We start from the raw sequence: 13,103 nt of genomic DNA, 5'->3' as shown, positions 1-13,103 counted from the left end.
CTTTGCGATCCTAAACCCTATATGTTTTGCTATTTAATTTCTAAGACTAGATACAATCAATTTCAGAAATCAGATAGATTATACAACAGCTAGATTTACAATAACTCCATATATGGAAATTTATTGAACTCTCGAACAAAACAACTTAAATACTTTTTCTAGTTCACGCTGTGTGTTATAAATATTCAAAAAAATTCTCACATAAAAATTAAAGTTGATTTTTTTTTTATAAACATATTAAATTTGAGTGCACAACGAACTAAATTCTTAAAAAAATTTTTAAGAGACCATATTACAAATAACTATACATATTTGGAAAAAAAACATATGTTGGTCTTATTAATATCTAAAAGCTACTTTTTTATGGTTATATTAGTTTCATAATATAGTTAATTTTTATAGATTTTAATAATCTAAAAAATTATTAAAAATATTTTAAAAATTTGCAATCATAATAAAAAAATACTGGTAGATATATATAAGACTTAAATATTACTTTTAGAGATATGGTCACTTGAATATCTTTAAGAAATAGAATTATCATATGACCAAATCAATAGATGTTTTTAGATTTAACACAATTATTCATTAAAGTACAAGTTAGTCTATTTTACAGTACAAGTTGATTTCGTTAATAAAGTATAAAAAGTTTACCTAATATATTAAGTGTTAACTTTAAGAGTAATGTTTTATTATACATTTGTTAAAAGTTTTAAACTAAAAAGAAAATATAGTTTATTTATAGATAAATAATACAATTACTTTTATATTACCTTTGTATTATTGTTTCGTTGCATATGTATTAAAAAAACACGTTTTTTACATTAAAATTAGAAATAGTATAAGTAAAGCCTTTGTTTCTCAAAAAGATTATTTTAAATATCTTGAGCCTAGGTATGTTTTATAAATAAAAACTTCTTAAAACCTCAAAACTCTTATTATTTAAACAATTAGACTAGTAGAGTATTTCTTGTTAATTGATTAATTTAATTTAAAAAAAATTGACTATTATTTTTATCAAATGGCTTAATTTTTTAATGTTTTTTTTTATTTTATAAAACAACATTTTTACTAAGCTGGATAATCCTTGAAATAGTTTTATACAGTGTGTATATAATAATATGTAAGTTTTTTTATAAAAGTCGCTTCAGGGCATATTATTTTTATCATAAACGCCTAAGGCGACGATCGGGTTAAACTAAGAGCAGTAATTTAAATCGCTTATTTTTAGTATTAAAAATTTCTTGTAATAAGAATAGACAAAATCTAACGAAGTTTTTTTACCTAAATTATCAAAACAGTTTATAATTTTTCAATTCAATTGCTGTAATAGAATAATAATGTTTTTTTTAAGCTTAACTATTATAAATTCATTTATGATTTCCAATTAACTTTTTTTTTTGAATTTTTTTACTTTAAAACGAAATCATTTTGTAAAATACTATTAACAGAAAGTATTAATGTACTATCATTCTTAGTTTTTATTCATTGTTAATTTTTTATATAGTCATTTAAAAAAGTTATCTAACTTTTATCAACTCTTTTTAAGATAAATAAAACATATTTCTTTATTTATCAATAGTTTTAACTTAATATGACAAAAAGACAGCTTAACAATTTTAACTAAAAAAATAAATATCCTTGATTTTAACCAGCCATATAGCTATCTTAAAATATTGTTATTATAACAAATTTTAAGGTTAAAAAATACTTAAATGTCATCTGAAGAAACAGTTAACTTCTGCTGCAAAAAGAAAGTAAGACTGTTTATTATACAAACTATAATTTTTAGTTTAGTGAGTAAGTGTTTTGCTCTATACATTTACAAATTTTTAAAGTATAAATAAACTTGTCTTTTTTAATGACAATTGATTTGTCGTCTTTTCACAAAAAATACTTATTAGTTACGAACCATTTGGTTTAATTCTTTAATTTTTTTTATTACAGTTGTTTTACTCCAAAAGCTGGCTGAAATGTAGCAACAAAAACTGCAAGGGAGGCATTAATGTCGACGAAAGTTATTACGAACTCAAAAATAAAGCATATTGTAAAGAATGTGGAAAAAAGACGGCTTTAAGTATTAAAAGAAGAAGGTTAGACTAGGTTATTTTAAAAAGACATAAAAAAAAGATATCTAAATATTTGTTAATGAATTAGTTCATACCAAATTTTAAGATTAAATTTAAAAATCCATTAAATTATAAACTAAAAGTAAAGGTTTGGTAAATATTTAAGAGCTTAGAAGTTTTAAAGTACACACAACTGATCTTTTTAACTATATAAACAGTTCAAAAAGTAAAGATAGTAAAAAAGCTGAACCTATGGAAAAAGTAAACAACAAGCTAATTGAAGTGCCTACTAAAAAATGCACTCAATGCAAAAAACAATTTCACACTATTTGTGGGTACACGGAAAATGAAAAGTAAATGTTCATTTATATTCTTTTTTTCTAAACATTAAATTTATTTGATAAATTTAAATTGCATTAGTTTATAATAGAAAGTTTAGAACAATAAACATTTGAACTTTAAAGTTTTTGAAATGGTACTTTTACAATATTATTAAAGCTCAAATTTGAAAAAAATACTCAACTACATTAGTAGTCAGAAATTCTAATGAAGTTTCTTTGTGATATCAGTATTAGAAGTCGGCAGACATCTGGTGTTAGCTGACCACAGTTGCGGTTTTAATCACCTTCTTGTAAATTACAACTATGACGTATTTTTCACTTTTTGCTTCATAGTATTTAGTACAGCTGCTAAAAGTACCTAAGTTTTAAAAATCTCGTAAATTACACCTGAGACTGTTTTTTACATATGTTTAAGATCTGAAAAAATCTAGTGTGACCTTCAAAAATTACTCAGGGGTTGCTTCTTAACCCTTTATAGACAGCAGTTTGTAGTCCTCTGTACTAAATCATAGGGCGTTCACAAATAACAATTTAAGATTATCTAGCTAGGAACTGTTATCAATCCTTTAAGTCTATATTTTTTAATTAATTTTATAAACCTCAAAACTTCTTAAACTAAACTACAAGATGTTTGCATTTAATTAAATTTGTTTAGATTTGTTTGTAAAGAATGTTCAAAAGAAACGGCTCCATCAGCTGAAAATTTACGACAAAATGAATTGACCAAGACCATAGAAAGGAAAATAAATGAATTACAAAAAGAAAATGGAGTCGAAGGGCAACTTTTTGTAAGAATTCTAAACAAAGAAAAGATAAAATACGACTTAGGCTGCAAACACCTAATGAAACAGTAATTTTTTCATTCTATATTTGTTATACCAAAAATCAAAATATTATTAATTCTAGACGTGTAAAAATATTACCAATACTTAACTAACTTTTATGGCTTTTTAAATAATAGTTAATCTAATAGTTTTTTTAAGTTTTTTTTTCAATTTTTTTTTTTTTGAAGATTAACTTAATTTCTATATCCAAAATGTTTTATTTTTTATTATCAAAAATTTTGAAAAGATAGCTTTTATGGTTGATAGTAAATCCTTAAAACAAAATCTACTGCAATCTAATTTTTGCTCTTTTAATATTAAATACTTTAACAAAAAAGCTTATAGTATTATATTAAACCAGTATTTAAAACATAATAGTACCTATTTAGACTAAAACTGTTGTATATTGCAGCCTTGGTTATGAAAAAGCAGACATTCACTTTACCAGGCTGGTATTTGCAGTTTTCCAGAAAATTGATGAAAAAGAAATATGCTTTTTTATTTTCCAAGCAGAGGTTGTTAGCTCGTAAAAATTTAAGAATATATTTTTGTATAAACAATCATAAGTTAACTAGCACATGACAAACACCATAGATTTTTTTAGATTAATTTAGCAATTATAATATTAATAAAAACTATTAGATTTTTTTAGTATTCAAAATGTCTTGGTATGTTTTATTTTATCGAATTAAGAATAAAATAAATTAAAGCAAAAGTTCTCATAATACTTTTTATAAACGATATTTTAGATAATTAAACAAAGCTAGCATCAAATGGTCAAAATCTTAAAACTGTTTTTTAGATTAAATTTTTTTTAACTTCATAACGTAATTTTGTTTGAATTTTCTTAACACGCACTTTATACTTATAGCTGTACAACGAAGGACATAAAAACATAAAAAACTCAATTTATCTTTCATTTTTGGATTCGGTGAAATATTACAGAGGATCAAGTGTAGAAAAAACTTCGACTGAAAGAACTACTTTGTTCTACGAAATCATAAAGAGTTTTATGATGTATTACAAAAATGCTGGGTCAGTAGTTATGATGTTTGTTTTTAATACATTTTTTAAGTACAAAAAAAATATTGTACAGTAAACTATAATGATTAAGTAACTGAATTATTTCTAAAAGTTAACATGTAAAGATAATAATTGTTTCCCAAATCAATCCCCACTACATCAATCCTATGCATGATGTAATTAGCTTCTGTTTATATTTTTAACAGATACAATTCCATAGTCATTTGGAGTCAGGCTTCAGAGAAAGATTACTGCTTTAGAATAAAACCAAAAAGTAAGTTTAACACATCGAATAATAAGCATACAAGACATGACAGACTGAAGAACTGGTATGATAAACTAATACAAGACTCAAAGGTAATTACTTTGCTGCTTTAATTTAGAGTTTTAATTTTCGTTATATCATTGTCTGTTAATCAACAAAAAGAAGCGCTGATCATAGTTGGTCTTAAGACCTGGGTTTAAAAAAAAAACTTTCAATTATTGAGTCGCAATCAACTTGAATACAGTTTAAGGTATCAAGAGCAAAACTATTATGAAGCCTAACTTTATAAAACACACTTTTATCTATTTTTATACTATGTTTTGGTAGAAACAGTAATAATTTGTGAACCTACTAAACAGTATTTTAACAAAGTGACAATAGTATATTAAATTTTTATTATCAAACGTATTTGTAATGAAATTTTTTTAATTTTAAAACCAACATACTTTAAAGTACTAAAACAACTGAAAAATATTCCAACATAAGATATAAATTGTAATGTATATTTCCACTAAAAAAGATTACTGATATCCTGTTTGTAGGTTTAATGTTTTTTGGTTAAATAGAAGCCCACTTTTCAGTTTAAATGAATATAATCTATGTTTAAAAAGATAATTTTTTTTATGTGTTAACACAAGTGTATTCCTAAATATTTTTTTTTATCTACTGCTAAGTTTTACTTACCAAATAGTGTTAAAGTATAATTAATAATGTACAAAAGTTAGAATGGACTGCTGGAAAAATAAACTTTCTTTAACTTAAAGCTTTAACTTTTGTGCAACTGAATGTTTTGTAATTTTATTATAAATTCCCCGATCTGAATATAGAGATTGTAAAACATCATGTGTTTAAAAATTATATCAAAGCCTAAACTTCTAACTTTTACCCTATTTATCTTTAATAGTTCAGCATGCTTATTTAGAAATAAATACAACTAAGAAACTTTTAGTACTTTTTAATTAGATATGGCTGAAGTTGGAAATATTTTCAAATCAGACCTAAAAAAGATATACATACAAAAGTAAATTTAAACTGTGTTTATTTTGATTTAAACTATAGATATATACATAATAAGTAAAATAATTATAGTAATATAAATTGTTTCTAAATAGTCTAATTTTAATAATAAACATTTTTTTAAGAAGTTTAAAACTACATTATGTGAATATTACATTAATTTTAAGTAAATAAAGCATTAATTTATAACAGGATGAAGAAATAATTGTATCAGAATTTACAATGACGGAATTTATAAAAAAAAAAAAGGAAGCAAAAAATATGCCATTTCACATTGGATCCCCTTTAACCGAGTTTTATAAGAAGCTCAAAGAGAAAACAAAAAAAAAGCGTCAGTCTTATGAAGTGAATTTAAAAAAAGATTTCACCGTTAATAAAATGAAAGCTGATGAAAACTGGATGACAGAGGTTTTTTTTATATTGTTAATTTAATGGATATCTGTGGCTAAAATATACTATATAAATCAATTAATTTTACATATAAGAAACTAATAGTTAAAATTATTTTTAAACTTAATTTTTATTATCAAGTTAAATCAGTGTTACATTGTCGTAACAACATATATAAAGCTAAAGAAGTTAGTTATTGAAAAATTTAAAATAAATAGCTTAGAAGTTAAAACTATTCATTTAAAAATTTTCTAAGCTATTTTCTAAACAAAAATCTATTCTACTAAAAATTTAACCTTAATTCTACTGATCAATCAGTGTTAAAGTTATGAATTTTTTGTTTTTATTAAAAATAATTATTTTTTTTTTCAGACTATCTATGTACTTGTTTTAAACAACGATGAGAGCGTAAAGAACATTGTTGAAGATGAGCAAATAATAATCAAAGATTTGCGAGGAACGAAGGAAATTTATGACTTTCAACATGCATTGAAGTTAGAGTTTTCTAGCGTTAACTTTGCCGAAGTTAGTTTACTTTGAACTATTAACTCTTGTCTTTTATATGTAATGTAACCTAGCATAAAGTTAAACCGATAGTTTCAAAATTTATTGATTGTTTATTAAGAAGTGATTTGTTTTTTTATTAAAAAAGAGAATGTACCAGAAAGTTACAAACCTTAATGCATTCAAGTTAATGCAAACACAATAATATTTTTTTATTAAAATCCTTAAGACAAAACAAAAACGTGTCTGATTTCAAAAATAGCGAAAAATTTTATTATAAAATAAGTTACAATTAATGTAAAGTAGCTAGAGGTTTAAAACTGCTTGTTTTCCCTTCATTGAGTAGTTTTACCAAGAAACATAACTACCGAGAATTCTTTTGTGACGAATTACTAGTAACAACTTGAAGAAATCAAAAAGAAAAACAAAAGTTTAATTCTAATAATATAGTTTTCCTCAAAAGTAACAAATATTGAAATTTAAAAAACAGTAAAAGTAATATCAAAACTTTTAAAAACTGACTTTTATGTCTAATTTCTAACATTTTAGTTTATCTCTAAATATAAAATTATCTTTTACCACTTGTTATTAGTAAACAATAGTATTAGTATTCATAACTATAGTATTCTTTTTTATTATTTTTTTAGCTAGAAAATTGATACTATAGTGAGTTACCAATTTAAAAACACTAAATTTTCCTATGTAACGTATTTATAAAGCATTAAGATACTTTTAGGTTATATAAAGTTTTTGTTTTATATTATAGTTCATGTTTCATTTTTTTTTTTATAAAAAATCTTCTTTATTTTTCAGTACGCAACTAGAGAACTCGTACTTCAAGCACTCAGTGAAAACATAAATAAAGAAGAAAAATTTACAAAAAGAAATTCGGCTGATCTAGACACTGAAACTCCTAGTAAAAAGAAAAAATATACATAAATAGATAAAATAGCTCGTATTATTTACAGCAATACGCAAAGACTCGATTTTATAAGTATCTAGGAAAATTGAGTTTTTAAATATTTTGAGTAGCTAGTTTTTTCACATTAGGATTAAATTTATACAAATGCGATTAGATCCTTTAATAGTTATATAAATTTTTGGTGTTCAACTGAAACATTAGTTAACTTTTTGATTTTAAATCATAAAAAAATAGTTTAAAAAATTTCTTAAAAAGTTTGAAAAAAACGTTTTTGCATGGTTTAATTTTTTTTTAATGGTTATTAGAAACGACATTTGGTAAAAACTTAATATCAATATTATATTTAGAGTTTTTTTCGCTAGGTAATATATGTGGGTAATTTATCGTTTGAACATAAAGCTGTTGTTTTCAATTTAGTTTTTCTTTAAAACTTTTTTATTAATTAAATAATTTAGCAATACACATTTATAAACAAAGCAATTAAATATAGTTGTACTAAGTTAAAAAGTACCTTACAACTGTATAAATTATTCGGTCTTAATCTTGGTTAGTACCTTTTTATACCCAAAGTTTGTAGGTTCCTAAAATTTTGTTTGTAGGTTATTAGACATTAAAAACCTAAATAAAAAAGTAATAGATTAGTGACAACTTAAACACTTTCTACTACACTTAGGCTTTTAGATTCCAAGATAACTTTTTTCAGAAACACGCGAAAATAAAGTTGTTATAAAGTATCTGTTTTAGTCACAAAATCACATTTAAAACGGATATTACTTATTTATGCAGCTAAAATATACTAAATATTCTAAGAAAAAAATCGGAATGTTTTTTAGAATATTTACATAGTTTTTCTTTTGACTAACAATTTTTGTCAAAAATAATTAAGGAATATATATTTAATTTATTACTAACCATTTTTTAACAATTTATTATTTACTTATAAATTTGTTTTTTTTTTGTTTCATACTATATCTATTAGTTCAAAGTTCAAACATTATTGAATTAGTAGAAAATATTTAATCCACATTTTTTATCTATCTACAAACTCACGTTCCAATTAAAATCACTGTCGCTTTCTGAATAAAAGTAAAACTAATTTAATATCGATTAGACAAAGGGTTAGCAACCTTTTCTAGCTCGTAGACCGATTTTCTCAGGAAAAGTTGCTCGCATGCCGCGCTATTCAGAAAGAAGTCTTTTAGGTCAGCATTTACTTAAATAAAGTTCTTGTGATTATATTATATCAAAAACGTTATAGATTAAGCAACAGTAGAGCATTTTTTAGATTTAAGAGCCTAACTGTAAGTTTTTATTTTAAAATTACAAAATGGTTTAAGAGTTCACTTCCATATAAGTTCATTGTTGTCTGGCTCTACATATTTAGAGCTCATACAACGAATAATGCAAGCAACTGCAGCACTTTATTACGTTTGTTTTTTTATAACTTTTAATTTTATATTTTGCATAGTTTATTTAGAAATAAGATAGTACGTAATAAAACTAATGGTTTTCATTGTTTTTATCTGTTTTTAAAGTTCACCATTTTTCAAAAATAAAAACTAATTAGGCTTTAAACAGTGTTTTAATACTATTTAAAAAACTTTAAGTACCCATTTTTAGAATTTTCATTTTAGTTTACTTTGAGATTTTCTTTTATTTTACCACTAGACAAAAAAAAACAATAAAATGATGTTTCATTAAATATTTTTTCATACAAGATTGTAAATATCTCGTACAGTCGGAAAGTTTATTGTGTTATTTTTATACTATTTATGGCTTAAGTTACAAACACTCCCCAAAACATAATGTTATTTCTATACGGTTAATTTAAATTGCTTGCAAGAACGTTTAAAACGCAATTAAACACGAACTGGCAAACAACAGCCCTCAAATAAAAAACGTACTACGATGTTCTCTTCACTAATATTTTTATTATAACAAAATTCTACCTACCATGTTTAAGCTTCAAATATAAATTGTTTATTATCGATCAAAATTGAAGTAAAAATCTAACTTAAACTAACCAACAGTAAAACTTAATAATCTTTTTATTATCGGTATAGTTTGAGCAACTATAATGACAGTTTATGACGCAAAATAAATAAAGAATTACAAGTTAACAAAAAATTACTTTTTAACAATTAAAATTTTGTAAAAGAAGACATAGCTTAATTCGGTTTTTATACGAAAGTTCAATAATATAGCCGGTATTATATTTCTAAATGCAACAATTAAGGATAACATGTATAATATAATGTGTAAATGTGATGTATACTATAACAATAAACATATTTTATGATTAAAAAAAATCAGAAACAATTTGACAACAATTAGATATAAAATTTCTGATGTTAAACACAAAAGATACTGCTTTAGAATTTTAATTTCCAATTATTTGTTTTAACTATTTTCTATTAATTTTATTGATTAAGGTAGTTTTTATAGCTCAAAACTATTTAGTTTTATGAAAGCAGTAAACTTCAGTTAAAACTTTTTATTAAGGAGTAACTTTTAAACTTTAATATAATTAAAAGTCTGACAAACCGTAATTCATGCCTACTAATATCAACTTGTTTACTTTCGGCTAAAGTTTTTTTTATTTATAAAGTTAATAAATTCAAACTAAACTGTTCTTAGTAAAATGACTTGTAAATGTGAGGGTTTAGTCATGAAAGTTGCCGAAAAATTTTATATAAAAGTTGTCTTATGATGTAAAACTAAATAATGTAATAAATAACTTATAATGTATTGTTTTTAAGTTTTATAATGGTATTTTTTTTACAAGTCCTTCTTGTATGTTTTCTTCTTCTTTTAAGGGTTTTTACAAGCTCCAGAAAGTCCAAGAATAAAACCACATCTGTTCTATTATATATTAGATAGATGTATAAATTTTTATCACTTATTTAAAACATTTGCGAACCTAGCGATTTGTTTTATAAAAAAGTTTTTGACAACTTATAAATAAGCTTTGCTTTGTCAGAGTGAGGTTTGAATTAAAGTTTACATAAAGTTCAATTTTTAATATTATTAACAACTATTAGTTAAAATGATTAAAAAAATGTATGTGTAATTTATTTAAACTGCAACAGAAATTTTTTTTCTAATGATTTTTCTGTTTAAAACTTTAAATATGAATAATTCATTTATTTTTCTATTCAAATCAAAATATCCTCGGAAATTGAGTTTAAATGTTTTTAATTATGAAATTTTGTATATAATAAATATGTTAGCTATTTTAGTTTTTAATGTTACAGAACTGCATAAAACTGCTAAGAATTTTTCTTGAAAAACGATAATGCTTTATTTTGTTCGTAAAGACACATTCAATTTAAATTTGCTTTTTAATAAATTCAGCGATTAAGATTAAGGAGTATGTTTTTAGTGAAATTGGTGCAGTAAGACTGTAAAGCGAATAAACTATGATCAAAAAGAATCAAAAAACAAATATTTACAAGAAATAAATTGACTTTTTGTATTTTTCAAATAATTGTCGAACATAAAAACAAAACTTTTATGCTCTAGTAAACAAAATTACTATGATTAAAAATTAACTTACAAAAACGTTAATTTATAGATTTATAAATTCCCCTAATTTGAAACTTAATTTTTTTTATTTTATGTTTCATTAAACTAGTTATATTTTTAGATAAATGTACAAAAAAACATATACTGCATCAAATTGTTTGATATAATTAGATTGAAATGATTTTGATAAGTACAAATCTGACTTACACAAACTCTTAAGTTAACCTCAAGGTTAAAATTTGACTAAAAAAAGCTTTAACTACAGTCTTAGCTATAAATCCAAAACCTAAATAAAGAATTGGTTTAAACCAAAAAGAAGTTTTTGTGTTGATATATAATATATAATACTTATCAAGCTAAACATTTTATATATTTATTTCTAATATTGGATCTAATTAACATTTAAGTAACAAAAATAGTAATGAGTTACAGGGTTGCCACTTTACCTGGAAACCTAGAAAACCTTGAAAAACCTGGAATTTGACAATTTAGGCAAAAAAAAAACCTGGAATTTTAACAATTTTCAAATGTTTAGTAGTAAATTTTAGATTTGACTCAAAAATCACTCATATAAATAAAACAATTTTGTCATCATCAATTTTTTTATTACAAAACATGTTTAAAGTAGCTTTACATTATCTTTACAATGTTTTTACACTATTTAACACAGCTTCTATTTAACTTAGCTCTAAACTATAAATAGACCCAAAACTTGTACTTTTAAAAACCTGATAGAAATTCGAAAATTCTGTTAAATTTTGAAAAAACGAGTGGTAACCTTGTAAGTTATGTTATATTTGGGTGGCTTGGCGTTTAGCCAACAGAAATGATAAGATAATGTTCAACGTTTAAAAAAAGCTAACTGTTATCTAACATGAAAGTTCATTATCGTAAATAATTAAATAACGATGAAACCAATGCGAATTGGATAAAACAAATTTAAACATCAGTTTTAAACGGGCATATTTTCAAGTGTTTCTTACTGTATTCTTACACTATACTTTATCTAACTTTTACTACTTGCACAAAATAGTTATGTTGTTTTTTGGTTAAAATATCTAAATAAATATTATTTTATTTAAAATTACATGTAAAAAGCAACCTTACCTATTCAAAAACTATTTTAAATATAAATGAAATATTGAGACAAAATTAATGTTGTTTAATAAAACTTATAATAATGATTTAAAAGTTTTAAACAAAAACTTTATTATTTTTCTACACTCAACGTAAATGAAAATTACACGATTTTAAAATATTTTCAATAAAAGCATAAATGAAAGTATTTAATTTATAAAATTAATTTCTATGCACAAAGGGATATTTTTAACAACTATAAAACTATTAATTGTTTCTATTTTATTAACAAACTAATAAAAAGTAGCATCTACTTACTTATAGTAAAACAATTAATTGTATATTGATAAGAGTTTAGACTTTAAGATTTAAATAGAGGTGTGCAAATTAATCATTTTATTCGTGACCGGTTTCGGCGGCAAAAAATTGCAACATATTAAATATTCAATTTGCATACCTCTATTTAAATAAACTCTTTACATCCCAGAAAATTGAGCATTCATTTTTATTTAAGGCAAATAACTATATGACTTTTAGACATAAAGATGATTAAACTGGTAAACGAACATACTTTTTCTCTTAAAACAAAAAAGAAACTGTTGAAACGTAATAAATCAAATTTATAGACTAAAAGGTTTGAATTTGATCAGTTTTAACTTAATAATAACATTAATAAAATTTATGGTTAAAATAAAAACAAAAAATCTTTTCAAAGGTAATGACTAGAACTTATTTTTAGTAGTAATAAGTAATAACTTTTAAAGTTTCAATTAAATGTTATCAAAAATTAGTTTTTTATTTAAAATAAACACGAAAAACCGCGTAAACGTCCTTAGTAGAACCCTATTGTACATATTTAACATTAGTAATTGGTCGAGACATGGCTTTATAAGCAATTTAAATAGAGAATATGATAATAAATGTACATTTAAGTTTTAATAGTCACGAAAACAAAGTTATAGCATCCAAAATTTTGAAATATTGTTTTACTATTTAAATTAGACAGATAGTTTAAGTCTAAAGTTAACAGTTTTAATAAGAAAATAAATAAATATACTTTTTAGTAAGAAAAAGCAGAAAAACGCTTATAAAACTTCTTATGTAGAGGTTTTTAGCACAAAAAATATAAAAATAATAAAAATGTAG

Source organism: Thalia democratica, chromosome 3, assembly GCF_965202585.1.
Source record: "Thalia democratica chromosome 3, ktThaDemo2.hap1.1, whole genome shotgun sequence".
Taxonomy (NCBI): Eukaryota; Metazoa; Chordata; class Thaliacea; order Salpida; family Salpidae; genus Thalia; species Thalia democratica.
Note: the sequence above shows the minus strand (reverse complement) of the source record.